At 44.2% G+C, this 26,229-nt stretch overlaps 1 protein-coding gene and 1 pseudogene across 5 annotated transcripts in view; both read left to right on the top strand.

Annotated features, from left to right (window-relative positions):
* Positions 1–13,005: 13,005 nt before the first annotated feature.
* Positions 13,006–22,060, top strand: LOC143680255 (glyceraldehyde-3-phosphate dehydrogenase-like; annotated as a pseudogene).
* The window catches only part of NAV1 (neuron navigator 1), a 277,062-nt gene continuing 272,732 nt past the window's right edge, over positions 21,900–26,229 (top strand). For all 5 annotated transcript variants that reach the window (XM_077157383.1, XM_077157386.1, XM_077157387.1 and 2 more), the window contains exon 1: positions 21,900–21,964. The gene's annotated coding sequence lies outside the window, so the exon portion shown is untranslated. The remainder of the gene's footprint in view (positions 21,965–26,229) is intronic.

Here is a 26,229-nt window from a genome sequence, read left to right on the forward strand (position 1 = left end):
GACTTATACCCATGGCCTATGTGTCTGGCTTTTTCCATTTAGCACAATGTTTTCAAGTTTCATCCATGTCGTAGTGTACATTGCCGGCATTTCATTCTTTTTATGGGTGAATAATATTCCACTGTATGGATGTACCACAAGTTGTTATACGTTCATCTGTTTAATGGCCGTTTGTGTTGTTTCTATTCTGGGACTATTGCAAATAAAATTGCTGTGAACACTGAAAAAAAAAAATAAAAACAACCTAGGATGGACACAGATGTTAGAATTAGCAGATAAAAGAGATTTTATAAATGCATTCTATATGTTCAACAAGTTAAATAGATACGTGGAGGATTAAAAAAAAGGATCCAATTCTTTTGTGGAGGAAAACAATGAGTTAGATGAAAAATACACTGAATGGGATTAAAGACGAGGTAAACATTGCAGAAATAAAGTTAGTGAACTTAAAGACAAATGGAGGACAAGAACTTCATTCCCAAATGCATCATAGAGCAGATGCCCAGGGTCTGGGATTACTTGGGGTTGTAGCCATACTTTGCTCTACCACTGCTTTTCTGGTTATGCTATGTTCTAGTTTGCTAGCTGCTGGAATGCAATATACCAGAAACAGAATGGCTTTTAAAAAGGGGAGTTGAATAAGTTGCTAGTTTATAGTTCCAAGGCCGAGAAAATGTCCCAATTAAAACAAGTCTATAGAAATGTCCGATCTAGGGCATCCATCCAGGGAAAGATACCTTGTTTCAAGAAAGCCGATGAAGTTCAGGTTTTCTCTCTCGAGTGGAAGGGCACATGGCAGACACAGTCAGGGCTTCTCTCTCAGCTGGAAGGGCACATGGCAAACATGGCATCCTTTGCTAGCTTTCTCTCCTGGCTTCCTGTTTCATGAAGCTCCCTGGGAGGTGTTTTCCTTCTTCATCTCCAAAGGTCTCTGGCTGGTGGACTCTCTACTTCGTGGTGCTGCAGCATTCTCTGCTCTCTCTGAATCTCTTATTCTCCAAAATGCTTCCTTTTAAAGGGCTCCAGAAACTTATCAAGACTCACCCAAATGGGTGGAGACATGTCGTCACCTAGTCCTGCTTAACAATCACTCTTGATTAAATCACATCTCCAGGGAGATGATCCAATTACAGATTCATACAGTATTGAATAGGGGTTATTCTGCCTTTATGAAATGGGATTTTGATTAAAATATGGCTTTTCTGGGGGACATACATCCTTTCAAACTAGCACATGCTAGAAACCCAGAGGAAGAAAATTGCCAGCTGAGCTATTGACAGTGCAACCATTGGAGTCAGTGGCCTTCAAAGATGTAGCTATGGATTTCCCCAAGGAAGAGTGGACCTTCCAGAGAAAGCTGTTCAGAGATGTGATGCTGGAGACTTTCAATCACCTAGTCTCAGTGAAGTAAGGTCTGCAAATCAGATGTGCTTTCCCAGTTGAAGCAAAGAGGGGATCTGTGGAGAGAAGGAATAAGACTTCTCCAAAGCCATAATTCAGGTGGGGAAAGTGACCTTAAACAGCAAGAGATGGTAATCATACAAAATTTCTGAAGGAAAGACACATTTACCATCCACCACACCACTGGCCTTTGCAGATAAAAGGCCCATCATCATCACCTGGGGGAGAAAATGAGTAATACATTGGAAATGCTGGCTTTCACCTTAGAAAGGGGGAAAGTGAAATCTCCTGTGCTCATAGCATTCGTTCATTCTGAAAATTCCTACTGTCTTTCAGGTGAAGAAGCAAATGCACAGAGTTTCAATAATTTTCGCAAGCCCAAGTATTCTAGTTGTGCTAGCTGCCGGAATGCAATATACCAGAAACAGAATGACTTCTAAAAGGGAGAATTTATTAAGTTGCAAGTCCACAGTTCTAAGGCCTTGAAAATGTCCCAGCTAAAGCAAGGCTATAGAAATGTCCAATCTAAGGCATCCAGATAAAGACACCTTGGGTCAGGAAGACCGATGACGTTCAGGGTTTCTTTCTTGACTGGAAAGGCACATGGCAAACATGGCAGCGTCTGCTAGCTTTCTCTCCAGGCTTCTCGGCTCATGAAGCAACTCTGGGGGCGTTTTCCTTCTGCATCTCCAAAAGTCTCTGGCTTTGTGGGCTCTGTAGCTCTTTCCAAAATGGTTCCCTCTTAAAGGGCTCCAGTAAGCAACCCCACCTTGAAAGGGTAGAGATGCATCTCCATGGAAACCATCTAATCAAAAGTTACCACCCACAATGGGGTGGGTTGCATCTCCATGGAAACAATAAAAAAACTCCCAGCCAGCAATATTGAATGAGGATTAAAGGACATGACTTTTCTGGGGCCCACTACAGATTCAAACCAGCACACCAAGTGTTAAATTGCTGCAGAATCAGGCCTAGAGTTGATTTTTCTTGCCTTGAGCTACACAAATTAGAAAACCATATATGTATTGTGGTAGGTCGAATTTTGTACCCCAGAAAAAAAGCATGTTCTTAATCGTAATTCAATTTCTGTGGATGTGAACCCATTGTAAATAAGACATTTTGAAGATGTTATTTTTAATTAAGGTGAGACCAACTAATAGATGTGTCTTAACCCTGTTAAAGGATTAATAGGATCTTATTAAGGATTATAAAATCCTATTAAAAAAGAGCAAGGGCGGGCCACGGTGGCTCAGCAGGTAAGAATGCTTGCCTGCCATGCCCGAGGACCCGGGTTCGATTCCCGGTGCTTGCCCATGTAAAATAAATAAATAAATAAAGAGCAAGCCAGAGGATGGGACCGGAACCAAGAAGTCAATGGAACCCAGAAAAGAAAAGAGAGATCATTGCCTTGTGTATTGGTTTGGTAATGCTGCCAGAAATGCAATATACCAAAAATAGGCTAGCTTTTGTAAAGGGATTTATTAAGTTATAAGCTTCAGTTCTAAGGCCATGAAAATGTCCATTAAGGCATCCAGTGAAAAATTCCTTGACTCAAGAAAGCCCTATCTGGGGAGGCCCAGAGCTGACATCTGCTGGTCCAAACCAAAGACACTGTGCTTCAAGGCAGAGTAATGTGAGATGTTGAGAAGGCACCTGAGTACTTGTCAGAATAATCAGAGAAATGAAATTAAATGCATTGCTGGCTTTATTCTTTTAAAATGAACAAAAGCATCAGTGAGCTGTGTGACAAATTCAAGTGGCCTAATAGGCATATACTTGGAGTCCCTGAAAAGGGACTGGGATGGAAAAATTATTTGAAGAAATTACGGCTGAGAAATTCTCAAATTTGCTGAAATCTGTAAATCCACAGAACCAAGAAGTTCAGTAAAGCCCAAGCGCAAGAAATATTAAGAAAATACACAAAGACATTGTTTTGGTTTGCTAAAGCTTCTGGAATGCAATATACCAGAAATGAGTTGGATTTTTTAAATGGGGATCTATTAGGTTACAAATGTACAGTTCTGAAGCCATGAAAATGTCCAAATTAAGGCATCAGGAGAAAGATACCTTCTCTGAGGAAGGTACCTCTGCTGCTGGCATCCAGGTTTCCCCGGCGCACAGGAAGACACATGGTGACGTCTGCTGGTCCGTCTCTCCTCGGTTCTGGTTTCAGTGGCTCTCTTCAAATATCTTGGGATGTTTTCTCTCCTTATCCTCCTAAAGGACCCCATAAAGGGATTAAGACCATCCTGATTTGAACTTTCTCTTAGCTGCAAAACCATGAGCTGGTAAAAATCCATTGTTAGCTCAAATCATCACATGATATTTGCTTGAACAGTCCAGGAAGCTAAAACACGGACACATATTATGATCAAACTATTCAATGCCAAAGACAACGATAGAATTCTTTTTAAAAAACATTTTTTTGTGTGAAATATAACACATATACTGAAAAGTGATAAATTTCAAAGTACAGTTTAACAAATAATTATAGAGTGAATTTCAAAGTATAGTAGGGTTAAAGTTTAACAATTTCAGGTACTTCCTTCTGGCTGTTCTAATACATTAGAGACTAAAAAGAAGTATCTATACAATGGTTCAGGAGTCATAATCTTTGTTAAACCCTAACTTCTCTGTTACCACTCCTCCCTCTCATTTGATCATTCTCTTCAGTCTTTGGGGATATTTGGGCAATGACCTTTCTAATTTCTTCATGTTGGAAAGGGGTGTTGACATTACAGGGTAGGGAAATGCAACTGGTTGATGTCCTGGGAGAGACTGGTACCTCTAAGTTTCAGGGCTTATCTGGCCTAGGAACAATCTGGAAGTTTTAAGTTTAAAGGACAGAATCTTAAAACAAACAAACAAACAAAAACAAGAAAGAAGTGATGTGGCACTTATAAGAGATCGTTAATAAGATTAATATCTGATTTCTCAAAAGAAACCACAAAGGCCTGAATGTAGTGGGAGACATATTTCAGGTGCTGAGAGAAAACCTGTCATCTAAGAATAATATACCTGGCAAAGTTGTCTTTCAAAACTGAGAAAGAAATTAAGATGTTGCTGGCAAAACATATCCTGAAGGAGTTTGTTACCACTAGACCTACCCTACAGGAAAAGCTGCAGGGAGTCCTCCATGTTGAAAGGAGACAGTAGCTCAATGCTGGATGAAGAAACAAAGATCTTTGGTGGAATTAAAAATTTGGGTAAATATATATGTCAGTACTATTTCATTTTACATTTGTAATGCTGTCTTTTACTTTTTATGACTTAAAATTCAAATGCATAAAATACAATTTAAATCTTTATTACTGGGCACACAGTGCCTAATCTGTGATGTGATCTCTGACAAGAACAACACAAAAGGGAGGGCTGGAGGGATATAGGCTATTAAAGTCAAGTTGGAATAAACACAAACTAAAGTTATAATAGATTTAATATGCCAAATGTAGTCCTCATGGTAAATATAAAGAAAATATCTCCACAAAACGGGAGTATAAATGATTCAAAATGGTGCTTTATAAAAGATCATCTAAACAAAAAGGAAGGCAATAATAGAAAAAAGGAGGGACAAAAAAAAGGTGTAGTGAAAAAACAATCAGCAAAATAGCAGTAATTTCCTTAAATGTAAATGGATTAAACTCTACCATCAAAAGTCAGAGTTTAGCAGAATGTAAAAAGAAGCATGACCTAACTATATGCTATTTAAGAGAGACCTAGTTTAGATCAATATGGTTGAAAGTGAAAGTGTGTGTGTGTGGGGGGGGGAAATCATGCAAATTAAATACTAATGAGGACCAAAATAAATGACAAGACATCCCATGTACATGGGTTGGAAGAACTGACATTGTTAATATGTTAGTATTGCCCAAAATTCAATTCAACCTCTATTATAAAATTCATTCATCCTTTTTGCAGAAATGGAAAAACCGACCCTCAAATTTATATGGAACTACAAGGGGTCTTACATAGTTAAGACAACCTTGAAAAAGAACTCCGAGTTTGGAGGATTCACACTTACAGATTTCAAATTGTATCGCAAAATGACAATAATCAAAACTATGTGGTACTGCACAAAGATAGACAAACAGATCAGTGGAATAATAAATATCGAAAGTCAAGAAAAAGACTCACATTTATGGCCAATTGATTTTTGAGACATGCACTAAGTACATCTAGTAGGGATAGAATTGTCTCTTCAATAAATGGCATTGGGAAAACTGGATATCTATATGCAGAAGAATGAAATCAGATCCCTACCTCATACTATGTATAAAAATCAACCCAAAGGGATCAAGGACCTAAATATAAGAGCTAAACTCTTAGAAGATAACATGGGGGCAGATCTTCATGATTCTATTCAGCAATGGATTCTTAGAGATGACACCTTAAGTATGAGCATCAAATAAGCAATAGATAAATTTGATTTCATCAAAATGTAAAACTTCTGTGCATCAAAAGAAATTATCAAGAAAGTGAAAGATAACCTACAGAAAGGAAGGAAATAGTTTCAAACCATAAATCATATAAGGGTTTTACAACAACAAAAAGACAAAAACCCAGTTTAAAAAGTGGGCAAAGTACTTAGATAGACGTTTATACAAAGAAGATATACAAATAGCCAACAAACACATGAAAAGATGCTCAAATCATTAGCAATTAGGGAAATGCAAATTAAAACCTCATGAGAAACCATTTCATACCCATTCGATGGCTATTATTAAAAAAATGGAAAGTAAGTGTTGAAGAGGTTGTCGAGAAATTGGAACACTAGTGCATTGTTGATGGGAATGTAAAATGATGCATGCACTGTGGGTAACAACTTGGGGGATCCTCAAAAAGTTAAAAATAGAATTATCATATGACCCAGCAATCCTACTTCTAGGTATCTACTGAAATACAGTGAAAAGAGGGTCACAAACAGATAGTTGTACACCAGTGTTAAGCTGAAAACAAGCCAGTATCCATCAACAAATGCATAACCAAAATGTGGTCCATACACACACTGGAATATTATATGGTCATAAGGAAAAAATAAAGTTATGGGACATGCAGCGAAATGAGTAATACATATAAGGACAGAAATTCTATGATATCATTATAAAAGATGACTAGAAAAGCAAATTCACAGAGACAGAAAACAGATTAGAGATTACAAGGGAAGGGGGGAAGGGGGAGTATTTGTTTGTAAATAGAAAATATATGAGTTATATCTTAATAAACTGTTTCAAAATTGAAGGTGAAATAAAGACATTTTCAGACTATGAAAACTGAAGTAATTCAAAACTGGCAGACCCACAATAGAATACATGTTAAAGGAAGTGCTTCAGGAAGAAGGAAAAAGATAAGGAACAAAGATAATGATGCTGTCATCTTTCTCATTGGAAACAATACAAGCAAGAAGACAGAGGAGCAATATTTTTAGAGTACTAGGAGAAAAATAACTGTCAACTTAGAAGCCTATATCTAGAAAAATATCCTTCAAAAGTGAAAGATAAAATAGAGACCTTTCAGATACAGAAAAGCTGAAAAAATACATCATCAGCAGAACAACAATACAAGTGATATTAAAAGAAATACTTCCACCAGAAGGAAAATGACATGAGATGGAATGCTAGAGAGAGAAAATGTAGATGGTTTAAACACCCCATGTAAAAGGTAAAGATTGTTAGATGGGATAAAAAAAAAAGCAAGACTCAACTACAAACTGCCTACAATAAATGAACTTTGATCATAATGATAAAAAAAAGATGAAAAAAAGATATATCTTGCTTGAGTCCCTGGACCAGACAAGTCCTGAAATGCAGAGGGGCCAGCCTTTCCAGAACATCAAGCAGTACCATCCCCCTATCCCATATTAGTAACAGCCCCTTCCAACATGAAAAGTCAGAATGAGCATAGCCCAAATGCCCCTGAAGAGTGGGAGAAAGATCAAAGGTGAAGGTGGAGTTATAAAGAGAAGGTGGGGTTTAACAGATGAGTTTGTCTGCTGAATCAGCATACTGATATTTCTTCTAGTCTCCAGTATCTTAAAGCAGCTAGAAGTAAAAACCTAATATTGTGGGCTTGTAACCCATACTCAACTCTAGAATCTGTTCTATAACTATTTGTTGCGGTGTGCTTTGAAATTTATTGCTTTTTTGTATATATGTTATTTTTCACAAAAAAGAAAAAAAAAGGTGTGTGATGATAAATGCACAGCTATATTTTGAACCACTGATTGTGCACTTTGGATGATTATATGGTATGTGAATATATAATATATTTCAATAAAAATAAAAAAGATATCAGGTTAGCACTTATTGAAAGAAGTTGAATTTGCCATGTTAATATCAAAGTGCATTTCAGAGCAAAGAAAATTAACAGGGATAAAGAGCATTTCATAATGACAAAGGAGTTACATCATCAAGAAGATACAACAATCCTAAATGTTTATATACCCTTTCTCCAACTAGTGGGAAGGGTTTTACTCCCTGGAAGAGGAACAAACCGAAACAAAAAATTTTATACTTACCTCTCCACTGACATTATATACATGGCTCAGGATACAATAAAATTCTATGTGAGATATGAAGGAGAAAACTGTAAGCCATAACGATAAGAAAACTAGATTTAGTTATTGGAGTTATCAAAGACTTTAATTAAAACAACCATTAAATGGGACTTAGAGCTTAATAGAGAGAGGGGGTGCAAGGGTAGTTGAGTGGTAGAAGTCTCGCCCGTCATACGGGAAACCTGGTTCGATTCCCAGCCCATGCACTTCCTAAACAAACAAGCAAAACAAACAAAACACCAAACAAACAAAAATCCAATAAATGGTCCTGCAATAAGGGGATACTCACATGGAAAAAGAATGAAATGTGACACACACACACACACCCATCATACAGCATCCAAAAATAAAAAAGAAAGTTTAATAGGCAGAGAGTTTCTGTTGGAGGTGGTGGAAAAGTTTGGTAATGGAGGATGATGATGGTAGCACAACATTGTGAATGCAATTAACACCATGGAACTATATATTTGAATATATGGTATATATAGGGGAAGTTTTAGGTTGTATATATGTTACTAAAATAATTTTTTTAATCACAGGAATGTACAACACAGTAAATGTAAAATCACATTTTCCAAACTGAAACAGAGAGAGGAAAAATGGTAAAAAATAGATGAACAAAAGCCTCTCACTTTTCTCACCTCTGCCTTTGCAAGACTGCCCGCAGGCAGTCATTGAGAACCTGTTTACTCTAAAAAAATAAAAAATAAAATAAATGAACAGCACCTGTGAGATAAGAACTAGAAATCTGACAAACATGTGATTGGAGTTTCATAAGGAGAGGAGAGAAACAATGGCGTAGGAAAAATATTTAAAGCATAGTGGCCTGGATGGGCCACAGTGGTTCAGCAGGCAGAGTTCTTGCCTGCCAGGTCGGAGACCCGGGTTCGATTCCTGGTGCCTGCCCATGCGAAAAAAAAAAAAGAAAGCAGTCAAATTTTTAATGAAAATTATTAATCCACAGTTTCAAGAGTTCAACTAACCTCAAGCAGAACAAATACAAAGAAAATCACACTCAGGCACATCACAGTCAAATCGCTGAAAACCAAAGACAAAGAGAAAAATCTAAAAAAAGGAGCCAAAGGAGAAAAAAACACATTACCTACAGGGGATAATACAGGATTACTGATAAGAACGAGAACTGCTTCTCATTAGATGTAATATAAGCCAAATGTCCATCAACTGGTGAATGAATAAACAAAGTGTGTGTGCTAGCTTGAAAGGATGTATGTACCCTAGAAAAGCCATGTTTTAATCCTAATCCCATTTTGTAAAGGCAGTCGTTTCTTCTAATCCCTATTCAGTACTGTATGTTTGAAACTGTAATTAGATCATCTCCCTGGAGATGTAACTCAATCAAGAGTGGTTGTTAATCTGGATTAGTTGGAGGAGTGTTTCTACCCATTCGGGTGGGCCTTGATTAGTTTATCAGAATCCTATAAGAGAGGAAACATTTTGGAGAATGGGAGATTCAGAGAGAGCAGAGAAGAACAACAGAGTCGAGGGAAAACCGCAACAGAGAACAACAAGGGAGAAAGTCACGAGAATCTGAGAGAGCAGAGAACACTGCAGCACCACGAAGCAGAGTCCACCAGCCAGCGACTTTTGGAGATGAAGGAGGAAAACGCCTCCTGGGGAGCTGGAGAGGAAACTGGCAGATGATGCCATGTTCGCCATGTGCCCTACCAGCCAAGAGAGAAGCCCTGACTGTGTTCACCAAGTGCCTTTCCACTTGAGAGAGAAACCCTGAACTTCATCAGCCTTCTTGAACCAAAGTATCTTTCCCTAGAAGCCTTAGATTGGACATTTCTATAGACTTGCTTCAATTGGGACACTTCCAAAGCCTAAAAACTGTTAACTTGCAACTTATTAAATCCCCCTTTTAAAAACCTTTCCATTTCTGGTGTATTGCCTTCTGGCAGCTAGCAAACCAGAACAGTGTGGACTACTACTCAGCAATAGGAAGAAACAAACTACTGATGCTACCACATGGATGAAGTTCAAAGACATTATTCTAAGTGAAAGAAGCCAGATGCAAAGTATTCCATATTGTATGATTCCATTTATATAAAATGTCTAGAAAAGGCAAATCTATATATAGAGAAAAGCACATTAGTGGTTGCCTGTGGCTGGAGGTAGGAATGGAGATTGACTGCAAACTTGTACAAGGGATCACTTTGAAGTGTTGGAAATGTTCTAAAACTGGACTGCGGTGCTAGGTGCACAACTCTGTACATTTATTAAAAATCAACCTTATTAACTGATTGATCCTCAGCATTCTTAATAATTGGTATAGTATAAATTAAAGTCACAGTAATCTATAATCCTAAACCCGTCTGGTTGTCAAAAAAAAATAATAATACAACCTGACAACATCAAGCATAGCATGGATATGGGGAAGTTAAAGGAGTCCAGACGTTACAACCATCAATTTCATTCCTGGGTAGACTCCTGGAAAAACATAAGCATGCGTAAGATGTGTACAAGAATTCCATCACAGCCCAGTTTATGATAGCAAAAAACTAAAAACAATAGGATTGATATATTATTTGTAATGTAGTTGTAAAAAGAATATTTATACCTCAGTGAAAATGAGCAAACTACACACATAAAGAAAGTTATAGAATATTCATAATATGATTCCATTCATATAGTTAAATATGCAGTGCATATATAATGTATAATATAATAATAGTATAAAACTATACATGAAAATAGCACAAAATTCAGGATAGTATTCCTCTTTGGGGAGAGAGAGGAATGCAATAGAGAAGTTTAAACTATACTTGTAATGCTTTATTTCTTAAACAGTGTGGTGGTTATAATTAGGTTTGCTATATTATTTTCTATAACTTTTGTCTAAAATATTTCATCACAAAATTTTAAATAAATATATCATGAATGGGTGTTAAAGTGTCAGATGCCGTAGAGGCCACGTAAAATGAGAACTGGAAAATGTACATTAGATTTAGCTTTGAAGTGGCCAGTGAGTGCCTTTGCGGAAGCAGTTCCAGTGCTGGGTTCAGAATGGAAGCCTGATGGCGATGCGCTGTACACTGTGGACACCTTCCAAAAGGCTTAGCCATCAAGTGGAGGACAGCACTGGGTCTGTTGTTGCTGAAGTGGGGTGCAGAGTAGAGGGAGAGGCTTACAAGTGGTGACTCCATTTCTCTTTGGAGCTTCTATACTAACTCTGTCAGGATTATCAGAATCCTAGTGTCCTGTACTGTGACTATTCCAGGGACGATCCTGGAAGACTTGAACTTCATCTCTTTGTGTGTACAAAGGGATTTTTAAAATACCTCTCTGCAGCAGATGCTCTAGAGGTGGGCTTCCTTAGTAGAGTTTTCAGAAGTGCCTAATACTATGTCTTTCATGAAAAGAGAGGTATGAAAGCCATGATCATCACATCTTAGCCCCATTCCTATACGAACTTCAGACTCACAATAAATTAAGCTAAAACTTCAAAAAGTCTCTGCACTGGAATAAGAGCTTCAGGGGGGAGGAGAGGGAGGAGGTGGGGAGAGGAGGGAGGGGGAGGGAGAGACTGAGACCGACTGAATGAATAATTCTGGGCATGAGTTTTGGGTCCTCCTAATAGTTGAGGTTGGCTGATGGAGTGTTGCTAATGGTTTCCTGATTTAGGTTCCGAAAGATTGGCAAAAGGGAGTTTTCCAAGCCACAGAGGCTGAAGGGACATGCTGTTAGTCTGTCTCACTCCTCCCAGAAACTCAGTCTGGGTTTTATTCTAATGTCATCTTGGTCTCATCAGAGAAGCTCCAGATGAGGAGATTCCAAGCTGGGGTATTTCTTCTTACCCCTTTCAGACAGATTGCAAGGCTTTTCCAATACTCCGTTCCCTGTGGGGCTCTCCCTGGTTGCTGTGGAGAGGTAAAACGCCAGCAGAGGTCAGCAGAGTCCCACACCTGGCCGGGAGCCGCTTGCCACATCTGCTGTTTTTCCTGGCACCGGGTTGATGGGGTTGGGAAAGAGCCTCCCTCGAGGGGGTGTGGCACCGTTCTGAGCATCAGCAGCTCAGGAATCCTTTTCCTGGGCATGGGGTGGGATGGGGAATGGAAGGTTTGTTCATTAAAAGCATGGCCATGGGTGTGGGTGTATACTCCAGACATCAGCGATGCCAACTCACCATCTGGTTTTCTACGGGGAGGCTTTTATGTACGTTGGCACCTGCAATGCTTTTCGTAGGTCTGGGTGTCAGAGGACGTGTGTCTTGGATTCGCCTCGTTGAAATTTTCTCAGAGACATGGGAATTTTGGATTCACCGAGTACCCAGCACTCCATGAGGGCTTGATCCTCTTCCTCAGGCTTCCTTGGGAGACCAGGGGCCTTTACTCTCTGCCAAGGCTTGGAAACACATTTCTACGGCATTCCCACAGATGCTTGCCCAGGCCACAACCCCCACGCATGCTCAGTTGAATGGAATTCTCCCACGGCAGCCCGGGGTCTCCGGAACAAATGTCTCCATGGCCAAAGCCACACAAGAGCAAATTCTGCTCTCATTTCCAGACTTATCCTCATCTTTGGCCCCCTTCCCAGTACTCTTCCAGCTCCAATTCCCTTTGACCCCTCTTTTCCCCATTGCTACTCAGCTCCACAGCATCCCCCCACCCCCACTGGTCTGCCTGAGTTTAAAACTTAAAGGTCCCCTGGAAAATCAGATGGTTAGAGGGATCCCATTTCAAGATTTCCTACTTCCCTTCTTGTTTCTCAGTCTCCCCCTAAAAGAGGATGTACAGCTGGGAACAAGGCTGTGTTCTACGAGGACACAAGTCTCTAGCTGAGATTCCCAGGGCTGTAGGACCATGCCAGCCAGCGTCCAAGTGCTGCTGTGACAGGCAGGCACTGCGCCTTTCCACCTGCCATTGGAGTGAGGACTTTGGCAAGGCCTAGGCACCTGGCCCGCTTTCCCAGGAGTAGAGTTACAGCAGCTGATCTAGGCAACAGGTGTGGCTCCATATTACAGCTGCTGCTGAGCACATCTGCACCCACAGAGTGGAAGCTGCAGCCACAGAAGGGCCCATCAGATACCCATGCTCTCCCCCAAGTTTTGGGGGGACGATGCTGAAAGAGCCAGGAGGTGAGAGAAACTTGGAGAAACTGGAATCCGCATCCACAGAGCACTTTTCTCCTAGAGATCTCATGGTGCTGGGTGGGACCTCTGTCAAGGCTGCCCTCAAATCAGAGTCACTGGCTCCTGCAGCATCACAGGAGGAGTCTGGGGTTCTCCTCTCCTGTCTTGTTCCCTACGCCCTTGGCACCTCCTCTTCTTTCCTGGCCGGCTCAGCCTCTGCAGGATGGAATGCAGAATCCTGGCTTTCAGTAGCAGAAAACTGGGTGGGAAGTGCTTGGAAGAATGGCTCTTTTTGCATGCAAATGATTCTTGCCATTTTAGAACCTCAAACCACAGACTCAATTAAAGGGAAAGGGGGACATATGGGGGCTCCCTGTCCATGCCAGCACCTCTGCCACACAGTATCGTTATAGTCATTTCTGTTTCACAGGGGTGGAACCAAGCTTATGGACACACAGTTAGGAGGCAGCAAATCTGGGACTTGATTGCAGTCCTGACTCCAAAACTCATACTCCTTCCACTGGAGCACAGGGCCTCAGACCTCCCATCCCCTGGTAAGTGCTACATCTGGGCCCATCCCTTCTTCCCTGTCTAAGGAATCTCCTGCCCATCCTCACCTCATGCATTTCTGCTCACTGTAGCCATATCAACTCTTCAGCCCTTACTTCTAGTCTCCATTGGCAGCTCAGAGTTCCCCAATCCTGCCTATCCCCCTTCTGCCTTCCCCTCCAAATTGGGCGCCACAGACCCCAGATCCTCCTGGAGCTGATGCCCAGCACCCATCCTTCTTGCCAGATTCCTCTGGCACCCAGTATTTTCTTCCCACATCCAACCCTGTCCCCTCACCCTCTGCAGCCCTATCATGGGTCTGAAACTCTTTCTTCGCCTCCTCCAGAGGCCCCACTTCACACTCCCTTCTTTTATCACCACTACTCCCTTAGTTTTTAAAGAATATTTATTGATACAAGAAAATGTTCACAGAATATATTAGGAATAACTTAATTTTTATTTGCAAGTATATAAGTAATACATGAATACCTTCTCCTTGTAAAAGAACAAAACAAAACATTCAAACCTGCAGAAAAATTAACAACTCCTTTGATGACTCTCCCCAGAAGCAACCACTGCTGTCAATTTGGCATGTGCCTCTCCAGACTTAAAAAACAAAATTATTTACATAGTGGTATATGTACACATGGAAACATGTATATGTTTTCTATGGGGGCATCTTTATATGTAAATTGAATCATAGCGTGCAAATTGTTTTGCAATTTTTCTTTCTCCAAAAATTTCATTAAGAGTCTATGACTATGTAGTGTACAAATAAAATTTGTATGTGAATAAGTTCTGGGTGGGGCGGCACTATTCCTTACTGGGGCCTGGCTTGGGCTCTGCTCCCTGGACCATGGCAGGACTGGCTATGTCATTTGCAGGGCTCACTGCAAAATAAAATGCAGAGCCCCTTACTCAAAAACTACTAAGAATTTCCAGATGGCAACTAGCAAAGCATGAAGCCAAAAATCCCTGGGCCCTTCTAAGCAAGGGGTCCTGTGTGACTGCACAGACAGTGTGTTCATGAAGTTGGCTCTGGGCTCCTCAGGGACTTATTGGTGGTTGGACCTACTGTTTCCTGGATTCTTTGAGTCAATGAATTCCCTGTTCTGACAATGGGCATTCCTAACTCAGCTTCTACATTGAATCTTGTCCCGATACTGCACCCAGCCCACCCTAGCTGCATTTTCTGCTCCAAGGCCAGAGTGCTGGGCATACCAGTTCACAAACAAACTCTCAGGGAACCATGCCTATTGGTCAGTATTGTTCTGGAAGTACCCACCAAGAGCCAGGGTGCCCGATAATAACATCCCTGTCTCTCGGGTGAATGGTCTCTTGGGAGATTAGCAACCCAGAGATCTGGGTTTCAGTTCCAGCCCTGCCACTGAATTTACTGTATATCCTTAATTGGCAAGTTGCTTAACATCTCAGCACCTTAGTTTCTTCATCTGTTAAAAGAGAAGGTGGCACATCTCTGAGGCACAATAGTGAAGGTCGGAATAAGTGGATTTGGCTATATTGGGCACCTGGTCACCAGGGTTGCTGCAAACTCTGGCAAAGTGCAGGTTGTTGCCATCAATGACCCCTTCATTGACCTCAACTACGTAGTCTACATATTCCAGTATGAATCCACCCGGGGGAAATTCAAAGGCACTGTCAAGGTTGAGAATGGGAAGCTTGTCCTCAATGGGAACCCCATTACTCTCCTCCAGGAGTGAGACCCCACCCACATCAAATGGGGTGGTGCTGGTGCTGAATATGTTGTGGAGTCCACTGGTGTCTTCACAACCATGGAGAAGCTGGTGCTCACTTGAAGGGTGGCACCAAAAGAGTCATCATCTCTGCCCCTTCAGCCAATGCCCCCATGTTTGTGATGAACCATGAGAAGTGTGACAACTCCCTCAAGATCATCAGCAATGCTTCTTGCACCACAACTGCCTGCACTGCACCCCCTCCCCCCTGGCCAAGGTCATTCATGACAATGTTGGCACCATGGAGGGACTCATTACCATCGTCCATGCCATCCCTGCCGTCCAGAACACTGTGGATAGCCACTCTGGGAAAATGTGGCGTGATGGCCATGAGGCTGCCCAGAATATCATCCCTGTATCTACTGGCGCTGCCAAGGCGGTAGGCAAGGTCATGCCGGAGCCGAATGGAAATCTCGCTGGCATGGCCTCTGCATCCCCTCCCCCAATGTGGCTGTCGTGATCTGACCTGCGGCTGGAGAAAGTGACCAAGTACGATGATATCAAGAGGTGGTGAAGCAGGCGTCAGAGGGTCCCCTAAAGGGTATAATGAGGACCAGGTTGCCTCCTGTGACTTCAAAAGTGACACCCACTCTTTCACTTTTGATGCTAGGCTGGCGTTGCCCTCAATGACCACTTCATTAAGCTCGTTTTCTGGTGTGACAATCAATTTGGCTACAGCAACAGGGTGGCGGACCTTATGGTCTACATCACATCTACGCCAGTTTGCTAGCTGCCAGAGTGCAACACACCAGGATGGACTGGCTTTTAATAAGAGGGGATTTATTTAGTTAAAAAATGTATAGTTCTTCAAAGGAAAGGCAGCTAACTTTCAACGGAGGTTCTTTCTTACATGGGAAGGCACAGGGCGATCTCTGCTGGCCTTCTCTCCAGGCCTCTGGGTTCCAACAACTTTCCCCAGGGTGATTCCTTTCTGCATCTCCAAAGGCCTGGGCTGAGCTGTGAGTGCTGAGATGAGGTATGCTGAGCTGTGAATGCTGAGATGAGGTATGCTGAGCTGCTCATTTAAGCACCAGCCAATTAAATCAAACATCATTCATTGCAGCAGGCACGCCTCCTAGCCAGCTGCAGATGTAAATCAGCAACAGATGAAGTTCACATGCCATTGGCTCATAGTCACAGCAATTGAACTAGGCACCTTCACCTGGCCAAGTTGATACGTGACCCTAACTACCAGAGCATCCAAGGAGTAAGAGCCCCTAGACAACCCGCCCCAGCAGCAGAATGAGAGGAAGAGAGGCTGTCAGCTGCTGGGGAGTCCTGGCCCCAACTTAATCCCCCAGTACTGAGAATCGCCCATCCTCCACAGCTTGCATACCAGCTTGCATTTCCATTCAGCTCCGGCATGACCTTGCCTACCGCCTTGGCAGCGCCGGTAGATACAGGGATGACATTCTGGGCAGCCCCATGGCCGTCACGCCACATTTTCCCAGAGTGGCTATCCACAGTGTTCTGGACGGCAGGGATGGCATGGACGATGGTAATGAGTCCCTCCATGGTGCCAACATTGTCATGATGAAGGAGGGGAGGGGCTGAGAGACCCACCTTGTCATGTGCCATCAATAAAGTACATCCACCGAACAACTAAAAAGAAAAGAGAGAGAGAGAGAGGGTGAGATTAGTGTCTGAAATCACAGCTAGTTCTGAAAGTCTGTACTTATGTGACTCTGAGACACTATAATAATGATAGCTAATACTTTTAACATGAATACCATATGCCATGTACATGCTTATTTAATTCTCACAGCAGAACTATGAGGTAGGGCCGTTACTCCCATATTACAGATGAATAAATCGAGGCTTAGAGAGATTAAAGCATATGCTGCAATGAGAGAACTTTTGGGAGAGATGGAAATGTTCTAAAACTGGATTGTGGTGAGGATTGCACAACTCTGTAGATTTACTAAAAATCATAGAATTGTACACTTAGAATGGGTGAATTTTACAGTATGTGCATTATACCTCAATAAAGCCGTGGAAGGAAAGAAAAGAAAGAAGGTGCTGAAGCTAGTAAGCAAAAGAGCCCTTCACTGCCACCCCACAACACCCTGCCTCTCCATATATGTGGCATATGAAGCATGGGCTCTGGAGCCAAACAGGTTCAACTCTTGGCTCTAGCACTTATTAGGTGCGAGACCTAGATAGCATATTTGATCTCAGTTTCTTTACCATAAAACAGAGATTAAAATGATGCCTATTTCATAGTGTTGTGAGGAGTAAATGCGTTAACCTATGTTAAGTGCCTATGTTAACGGCAGTTGGCATACAGCAAGGTAGATACAAGTATGGACTATTATTGCCCCCTTCAGGGTTGTGGAATGCCAGAGCAGGGCTTCGGAAAGGGGCTTGTTCCTCCCTGCCAGCCCCGCCTCTACCCTCCTGGCCCCTTAAGGAAACACCTCCTCTTCAAAGGCCATCTTTGGAAAAACACTGTGATGACTTTCAGCCCTTCTCACTTCCTGGTAAGAGAGAGAGAGAGAGGGAGAAACAGCATCTTCCCGATAAGGGCAGTGACTTGTTCACTCTCAGAATACACTTGTTACTGTGCCAGCTTTTCCCCACAGATTATTTCTCCTGGGTCCTTGAAAGTTCCAACAGTCAACTCAGAGGGCCTCTCTTAAAAGGTGCCCTGAGGCCAGGCGTGAGGCCAGAATGGCCAAGGACAGGGACAACTGCTTTGCCCTCACCCTACCCAGTCCCACGGGCATGGAAATCCCTTGTTGGTTAATGAATCAATCTAGAAAGGAAAAGGGTTATTAGCGGGCAGCTGGATTTCTGTCATTCAAAAATGGATCTTCAAACACTGGGCTCGTAACCAGAGTGAATTTGGCAGGGGTAGAGAGGTGGGCCTATGAGCTGATGCTTTCTGTTTAATAATCATATGTCTGCTTCTATTTGAATAGCACTGTATAAATCACTTTCTCTTTCATTATCTCACTGAATACTCACCACAGCCTTGGTAGGTGAGTACTGTCCTCCCCCTGAATGTTGACACCCCCTTTTACTGATGAGCAAACTGAGGTGACGTACTTCAGCGAGCGGCAGAACCAGGCATGGACTCAGGTCTTCAGCTGCCACGCCCAGTGTTTTTCCACTGAGCTTCGGAGGAGGAAGTCAGAAAACTCCCTCAGACTTCACCTTAGGAGCTCTAATGACATTTATCAAATACTCAAAAAAATGAAACAACGCATTGCCTTCATACCCCTGCCAAGGGACATTATAAAGTGCTCTGGTGGGCCATGGTGGCTCAGCAGGCAGAGTTCTCACCTGCCATGCTGGAGCCTTGGGTTTGATTTCTGTGCCTGCCCATGCAAAAAAATAAAAAATAAAAAAAAAATAACAAAAGTGCTCTGGAAGCCCTGAAAGTGCCAGGAGGGTAAAGGTGTTCCCTCTGTGGGCCACGTGCAGCATAGGAGCTCTCCCAAATCCCCCAAACCCCGTGTCAGGTAACCTAAGTCAGGAAATAAATTAGCATTGGTCCACAGACCTCAAGGTGATGGGAAAACAGGCAGAGCCCCCAAAGACATCAGGCTGAGGCTAAAACTGTCACTTGCTATGCTTCCTGTGGCTCCCAAAGCTTTCGGCTCAACTCATCCCAGGTCTGAAACTCTATAGGGCCGGGAGGACCATAGGCTGATTTTTTAAAACCTATTTGTCAAGTTGACATTAATCCTTTTGTAAATAATCTCTCCTGCCATGAGGCATGATTGGCTCTGAGCTCAAGGCGGGGGGGGGGGGGGGGGGGGGGGGGGGGGGGGCTGTTTAAGGAGCTTCAGTGAGGTTAGCGGGGCCTGGTTAGCAGGATCTTCGATGGGGCGGGGTGGGGCGGGGGGTACTTAGTGATGTGCAAAGGGTCCCCCAGCAGTGAGCCTGAGTCTCTCTTCTTCCATCCACTCACCAAACATCTTCATCTCCCGAGCTCTCCTCCAGCTCTCTCCACACTCCCCTGCCTGCAGCCAGGCCCTTGCCTTTACCTCTTATTGATTTTCATATTTAAAGAAAATCCATTTGCTTGATTCAGAGCAACTGAGTCATCACCATCTTCAGACAAAAACCACTCACAGAGCAGGCACTTGGCAGAAGCCACTTCTGGGATGGGCGGAGTCCCTGGTTCTTACCCAAGCAGTGATCTGTCCACAGTCACTTCAGGCCTCTTCTCTCTGCCACTCTTTTTTATCCACCTTCTATTTCAGCAGCCTTCTTATCCTCTCTCTTCCATCCCAAGCAGGCTGACCTGTTTACTCATCCATGACCTACCCTCACGCCCCCTTGTTCACAGGCTCTTACGTTTATTTAGCTCATGTTTGAGTTCACTGTTGTAGGTTTGTGCTTGGGACATTAGGCTCAGAGCCAGGGAGGATCCATATGGCCAGCCACTCAGAAATGGGAGAGAAATATTGATCCCACACACTGATGGAAGAAATTTAACCTTTATAAACTTATAACGATGGGATGGGCTTCTTTCCCAATCTGGGCAGTCCCCGAGGAATGGCCTCACGCCAACATGACCAGTGCGAGGGGGGCCCTGCGTTCAGCCTCACAATTGGTGAGGGGAAGTTCAGTCTCTGATACCTGTTTGTGTGCCCACTGCATGGTCCCACCCTGTGAGTGCCCCTGAAAGGACAGTGCTTCTTAAAGGCACAGGCTCTCCTTTGCAGGTCGAGGGGACTGTGAAAAACAAAAAGGATTCCAACAACATATCACTGAACGCCAAATTAGATAGAAGATTGGAGGACTCAGAGATAAAAATAATAGCCAATGTTTACTGAGTATTTACTATGTGTCACCTATATTATCTCAATTAAGTCTCCTAACAATCCTGTGAGATCGGAACTGTTATTACCACATTTTACAGATGAAGAAATTGCATTAGTTATAACATAAAAAAATCTGTCCAAGTTCCCATTGCTAGTAAGTAGTAGCCCCAGGATGTGAATGCAGGCTCTCTGTCTTACGAGCTACACTTTCAAATATTATACACTGGGCAAGTGGCTCATCCCAGGTACCCCTCTGCAGCCCTGCCCCGAAAAAGGCAACTCCATTCGCTTACAGACAAAAAATAATATAGAAATCATTTTCCCTGATCAGTTGGGAACTTTTTCAATGTCACTGCTAGTCCACTCTGTCTAGTGTCCCCTTATTTTCCCCTTATGGCCTGCAGCCATTGGGACCTGACTGGAGTGGGGGGGGTGGTGGGAGAGCTCAGGGAGGACTGGGGGCTTCTCCTCTAATTCTGCTCTCCACTTTCTAATTTTGCTGGCCAAGAGCTCTGAGGCCTCCCAGAGAGTAGGCATTTTCTTCTCAACCCCCAACCTCCAACTCCAACTCCCTGGAAATAAATCTGTCCTCATATTTGTTGGCTGGGACTGGGGAAGTCTCTGATCCCAATCTGCTGGGTCTTTGGCCACAGCTACTCCCTTTCTTCCACGTAGCTCAAAGCCTGCTCCAGAAACACAGGCCACCTGATTTCCTTCTGCCCCTTCCTGCAGGAGCCTGGAAGTCCCCAAGTCAGGAAGCAGGGGTGGGGGTGGAATGCTTGTACTGCTAAGAAGTTGCACTGGGTTTTGGCTGAGGTCCTTCTTCCCAGCACTAAGCTTCTCATTCACTCTCTTCAGGTCTTGCCATGCCCCTTCCACTCTTCTTGCCCCTCCTTGCACTTGGCAGAGTCGGGAAGGTGAGGAAAACTCCTGTATTTTATTGAGCACCTACTATATCCCAGGCACTGCCAGGCCCGCCCCGCTCTACCGCCTCCCCCGATCTCCTCTGTACTCCAGGAACTCTGAATACCAGCCCAGACAGCATGACTCTTTAGAGGAGAATAGAGAAGAAAGAAGGGGGTGGCCAGAGTCAGAAAAGGGGTAAGGAGGCTGGCGGAACCACTTGTCTCCCTAAGAACTGCAGAACCGGCGGCAGCAGTAGGACATGTTGAAGGGAGGGGGACGAGCTTGAAGTGGTGGTGGCAGGTCCGTGGGCAAAGGAAAGGCTCAATTGTGCAAAGGTTTCCTGCCCCGCCAGCTCGCGGCCCCAGCCCTGCCACTGAGCAGCCGTCTTTTTTGCGGCCAGGATCTGGAAAGGTGGGGCGGGAAAGCCAAGGCAGGAAAGGGTTACGGGAATAGCTTTCCAATGACAAAGTCTGGAAGGGACCCATGCCTCCGCCCCTCTGCGGGTTAAACTGGCACAGTGCAAGGGGAGGAAAGAGAGGGTGATCCGAAACAGAGCCTCCACGCCGTCGCGCCACGGCCGCCGGGCGCTCCCCTCCCCTAGGCTGCCGGGAGGCAGCCGGCGTGTGCCTGGGGCAGCGGGTCATCAGGCTCCGCCCCCGGCCGCCGGCCCCGCGGGACGGCACTTTGTTCAGGATGCCGCCTCGCTCCTCATTGTGGGGCCGGGGCCAGCGGCGGCCCTAGTGCGAGGCCCGAGGCCGGAGCGCGCGGCGGACGCCGAGATTGGTGCGAGGGGCGGACGGGCCCGAGGAGCCCTGGAGAAAGTTTCTTTATCGCGAGGACAGGGCGCCCGGCACCCGCGCTGCTCCGGGGGATGCGCGACTGTGCGCGGCGCGGCTGCCGTGCGGACCCGGAGCCCCGGAGCGCGGAGGCGCGGGTGAGTGACTCGCGCGCGGTCGTCGCGGGGGCGGAGACCCGGGCATCGCCCAGCGGCCAAGCCGAGGGTCTACGGCTTCCGACTTTGCGGGGCTAGGCTGGCGGGTCCTGACCGGGCAGGGGCCAAGCCCTGGAGGGAGTGAGCTTGACTGGAGGGAGGCTGCGGGCTGGGCTCGGGAGAGGCGCTAGAATAACAAGGAGGGAGCGCGGCTTCCCAGGAAGATATGTTTTCCAGACGTCCCTGTGGGACTGTGCGTCTCGTCCTGGAGCTGACTCATTAGGGGTTAACCAACCCCAGCCCTTATGCCTCAGTTCCCCTTCTTTGAAATACCTGCAACTTAAGATGCGTTGAGGTCCTATAATCAAAGACACCAAGTACTCTGTTTATTACACACGCGCACACATACACACACACATACACACACACTACCCACATCTTCTCTCCCTTTCTTTGAAGCATTGAGTCAACCCTGCTTCTATTCCAGCAGAAGCTACGGAACAGCTGGGGCAGGTGACCTTGCCCGGCTGTTCCAGAAAATGTTCTCTGGGTCCCTAGGATGCGCAGAGAAGGGTTCTCCTGCCATTCTCCCTAGGCTGCCTTCTCGGGGGTCCGCCAAGTGCGTGGAGTCTGGGACCAAAGAAAGCGGTCCCAGAGGAGAGGAAGGGGAGAGGAGAGGATGGGTGAACACGGGGATCTCACCTGGGGCGCTCTGGTGCGTGGACCCTTGAGATCCCTTCTAATCCTCGGAGCCCATAAAAACTGGTCATATGATAAAGAATCAACCAAGTCTGCAGAGGACAGAGAGGGGAGGATGAGAGTGGTGGGGGCCGTGTGACGTCTACCCGGTTGAGAGGGTTCCTTCTACCCCGGAGCCAAACACTGTAAAATCAGCTGGTGAGTCAATGGGACTTTGTTAGGACAGTCATAGGGCGCAGCTGCCGCGCCGGCTTAAGAGAAGCGCTGGGTCCCCCCTTGATAACATGCTGTTTATCTGGCTTCCTGTTTCAGTGATTCCGATGTCATTGGCTAGTTCAAATTCAGTGCTGAGAAGCCTGTGGCCGCGTTCAGCCTGCAAAAGCAGAGGCCTTGCCTGGGTTTTCATTTGTATGGCATCTGTTTTCCCATTACAAGATACCCCCTGCAACTAACTAATAAAGGTACCCTGTTTATAAAGGGACTGGGACCTCACACAAAGAAGGCCTCCCCAAGGAGGCAAGCGCCTCTGGCTGTCTTCAAGCCAAACATGCAGCCGGGGGCTCCTTCAGCCTTGGTGACTCCAGCCTGCTTTTGGTTAGGAGGTTTGTGGATATTTTTTTAAAACCCTGCTTTGAATTTTGGTGTCTTTGGGCTTAAGTGGGGGGAAGGGAGTCAGAGGGCACAGCTGTAATGATGGATTTCCTCCCCCAAGAAAAATTTTATTGTGATTTTATTTGCTTTCACCATTGGTTTCCAAGGGAAGTTCTCAAATTAGTTTGTAGTTCTGTATCAGGCTGCGTTACTCATTCCCTAGATGAGCAGAGAGCAAATAACTCCTGGCCTCTCTGCCCTGGTTCTGACTTCTGTAAAATGGAGCCGTGGGGGGTGGGGTGGGGTGGAATGCTACTGCTGGAGAAATAGAGAAGGGTTTCTGAACTTCCCAGGTAAGAGGGTGCAGTCCTTACCCTGATCACCTTCAGCAGTTAACCTGAACTTCCTTGGGGCAGGTCTCACATTTTTGTGTTTTAGATATTTGGGTATTTGTGCACATGACTTATCTCCCTGTGAACAGCCAGATACCCTGTGGGGCCACCCACTGTATACACAGTAATTTGCTGAATTATTAAAATGGAGGGAATTAAGTACCATAAAGAAGCTTCTCATCTAATCCAGGTGCTAGATTTATTCATTCTTTGGAAGTTATTTGATTTCCTCCCATTTTTTCTTACCCCTAGTGTGGTCCATAGTGAATTTGATTTGGGAAGAAAAATGCAGGTAGATGGGTAAGATTTAAGCATATGGACCTTTTCCAGGACCTGGTTTCTTTGGGGAATCCTGGCCTGGGGAAACTGAAAACAGGAATGCAGGGAATGCTGTTTTTCCTTTCCTTTCCTACTCTAGTCTGCTCCTGAGTCCAAAGGAGTCCCGTGTTACATGTGCAGCTTCTGCTATCAGCTCAGCTTTGGCCCAGTAGAAAAGGGCGGTCTAGAGTAGAATAATCTCCTGTCCTTGTTTTAAGATTTGTGTCTCTTCATTTTTCCATTTGGGATCAGTCTCACTTCTCTCTTCTTTTAAGATTCTTCGGATTTCTTAAAGGGTTTGGCCTTTAAGAAAAACTAGGAAGTCAGATTCAAAAGGATCTCTCCCTTTTCCCACACCCCTCTTCTTTGCAGACAGGAATCAAGACTACAGAAGGGAGGGGATGGGCTCAAAGCCACACAGATGGAGCATTGCAGAAAGCCAGCTGAGAGGCAGGTCTTCAGGCTTCCAGTCCAGGGCTCATTCCCTGTCAACAAATCACTTTCTTACACTCCGAATTTTTCTCTCTATTGTTTCCATCCATAGATCTCAGTAGATATTATTTAACTATTAATAAGAGAGAGGAACAGAAAAATAACAAGGAATAAGGAGAAGCATCTCTGCAGTGAAACCAACCATCAGCTCTTCGAGTCTCTGGAACACACAGAGCTAAGAAATGTGGCAACACTTGGCAAACATTTCATCTTTCTGGTCTCTAGTCACAAGGCAATAATTCAAAACTCTTTTAGTTCCTTCTTTAAAAAAAAAATGACCCACCAACATTTTAAGTGAAAAGCATTCTCTTCTGTAAGCAGTTTCCTGGGCCTAATCTGTTCCCTCAACCTCCTAGGAAGGCTGACTCAGGCCTGATTTCCTCCAACGAACCTGGGATTTTGCTTCTCAGCTTCCTGTGACTCTTGAGACATGAAGGGAGGCAGGATGGCTGAGAACTCGCCATTCTGACTTGCTGGTGAGGGTGGTTCAGCTTTTACGCATGTCCTGTGCAATCCACACTACCACTCCCATCAAATCTATTTGCTCTGCTTGGTTTTAATATGAAATGCAATAATACACATGAAAAATAAAGGTACTGATGTATGTGCCTCCACCAAGGACCGTGAATAACAAGATGTTTCCCCTTCGAAGGGTTATGAGACTGTTTGAGATGCTCTGAAAACTTTTGTAACTGCAATTGTTTTCTTAATTCCCTTTTTCATTGTTCATTGTTGGTACACAGAAACACTGCTGGTTTTGTGTGATGATTTTATAACCTGCAACTTGGCTGAATTGCTTTATTAGCTCCAGAAGCTTTCTTATGTATTCTTTTGGGGTTTTCTATGTTGTCATGTGCAAACAGAGATAGTCCTTTCCAATTGGGATTATTTCTTTTTCTTGCCTAATTACTCTGGGTAGAACTTCTAGAATAATGTTGAAGAACAGTGATGATAGGGGCATCCTTGTCTGGTTCCTGATATCATGGGAAAAGTTTTCAGTCTTTTGCTGTTGTTGTGTATGATGTTAACTGTGGGTTTTCATAAATGCCCTTTATCTTGTTGAGGAAATTCCTGTTTATTCTTTTTTTTAAATCATGAAGGGGCATTGGATTTTGTCAAATGCTTTTTCTGTGACAGTTCAGATGGTCATGTGAGGTTTTTCCCTCATTCTGTTAATCTGGGGTGTTTTTTTTGCATTGGTTTATTTTCTTACGTTGAACCACTCTTGCATTCCTGGTATAAATCCCTCTTGGACCCTGACTGCCTCTAAAGGGAGCATCAGAAATATTACTAACTTGGAAATTCCTGAATTCCAAACAATCTCTCAACAACTCCCCCATATCAGAGGTGTTTGATTTGCCCAGATGTAGAGGTGAACAGATTCCCAGTCATCACGACACCCAGAGGATACCAACATCAACTTCAGCGTGAGCCTCACTTCCTCTAGCTCAGTGGTTCTCAGTCCTGCCTGTACGTTAGAATCTTCTGGGCAGCTTTTAAAAACTACTGATTCCTAGGCCCATGCCAAGAGATTCAGCTTCACTTGGTTTGGGAATGGGGCTCCAGTATCTGTAGTCTTTAAAAGCTGCCCTGCTGATTCTGATGCACCGTGAGGATTCGAAGTACTCAGTGGTTGAGCTTATTTACTCCCCAGGACCCTTGACTGGTCATGGCTTTCAGTGACGCAATTTCCTTCCCATCTGGCCAGTAATACTGACCCACTTTACATCCCCTCCCTGATTTTAAAATCCATTTGTAAGTAGAGTAAATGTCAAC

Source organism: Tamandua tetradactyla, chromosome 4 (assembly GCF_023851605.1).
Source record: "Tamandua tetradactyla isolate mTamTet1 chromosome 4, mTamTet1.pri, whole genome shotgun sequence".
Classification (NCBI taxonomy): Eukaryota; Metazoa; Chordata; class Mammalia; order Pilosa; family Myrmecophagidae; genus Tamandua; species Tamandua tetradactyla.